General features: G+C 56.1%; 1 non-coding gene across 1 annotated transcript; it reads left to right on the forward strand.

The window, feature by feature from the left end:
* Window positions 1-414: 414 nt before the first annotated feature.
* LOC148782814 (5.8S ribosomal RNA) lies at window positions 415-569 on the forward strand. The gene has a single exon (XR_016053160.1). It is a non-coding gene; the product is annotated as a 5.8S ribosomal RNA (ribosomal RNA).
* Window positions 570-1,381: the final 812 nt, after the last annotated feature.

Here is a 1,381-nt window from a genome sequence, read left to right on the forward strand (position 1 = left end):
GCATACTTCAAGCCACCGCTTGGGAGTTCCCTCTATCGCATGTGTATTTTACACATGTACGTAAGCCACGGCCTGAGCCCTGTCTTCCTTAAGCTGCCATCAACATAACTCCTCACTCTTTCCCCTCGCATGTATGAGACCAAGCCTCCGTGTGCACTCGACATGCTCACCAGCCATCGTTCTTGTGAGAGCACATACATGAATGAGGATTTTACCTTCGCCTTCATGTGCACCTTCTAGCCGACTCATCCCCTACTCTTCAACACGAGCGGCTTTGCACTCACACTCAGTTCCATCCCCAGTGGATCAAATTGAGCCCTATTTTATGTGCATCGTCCCCATTACTCCATCCCGGTGGATCAAATTGAGCCCTTTCGGCACGGCCCACTACTCCGATCACGTACTGTCAAACACGATTGTCGACAACGGATATCTTGGCCCTCGCCACGATGAAGAACGTAGCGAAATGTGATACTTGGTGTGAGTTGCAGAATCCCGTGAATCATCGAGTCTTTGAACGCAAGTTGTGCCCAAGGCCGTAGGCTGAGGGCACGCCTGCTTGGGCATCATGCAAAATGTCGCCCCCTCCTCACCCCTACGCGCACCAGTGCAAGGGCACGGGCCGCAAGATTGCCACCCGTTCCCCTCCCCTTGCGTTGGTGGTGCAGTAGGCTCAAACCCAGGCTCACAACTTACGGGTGACGTGACGATCGGTGGCCCCCACCAAACCCGTTGACCCTTGATGCGTTGTTCCTACGCGAAAACCTCGATTCCCACCAGGCATTCTGCGTGGGTGTTCCTATCTCGGGTGACCTGTAAGTCCTCATCCCACTGTGCGCCTAGGCACACACCTCTACCCACCAAACATACTGCGTCGGTGTGCCTGGCTCGATGGGCCCTCGCTACCATGTGTACTTAAGCACACACCTCGATGCCCACCAGGCATACTGCATGGGTGTGCCTTGCTTGGGCAACCCGTAGGCCCCCGCGGCGTTGTGTGCCTGGGCGCACACCGTGGAGCCCTTAACGCATACGGCGTGGGTCTAGCCTGAGGCCCTCGCGGCACCGTGTGCCTCGATGCTCAACTAGATGCCCACCAACCATGTTGCGTGGGTTTGCCATGCTCGGGCATTCCACCGGTCATCGAGGACGCTTGCCTTCAACCATGCATGTGGTGATGCACCCAGGCAGAAAATGTCGTGTATTGAGGTGGTATGGGTCGTGCATGGGGAAAACATATGCCAGTTTGACCCCATTAGGTGTCACTCTGAAGTTTCAGGTGTTTTAAGTTATCGTACATTGTTGAGGGGGATGGGGTGGCCCCTCATGTTGCCTTCGTTGGACCCGTCCGGACCGCCCACCAGGCCACGTGGCCGCACAC

Source organism: Amborella trichopoda, chromosome 3 (genome assembly GCF_054954075.1).
Source record: "Amborella trichopoda isolate Santa Cruz 75 chromosome 3, AtrichopodaSantaCruz75HAP2 v2.0, whole genome shotgun sequence".
NCBI lineage: Eukaryota > Viridiplantae > Streptophyta > Magnoliopsida > Amborellales > Amborellaceae > Amborella > Amborella trichopoda.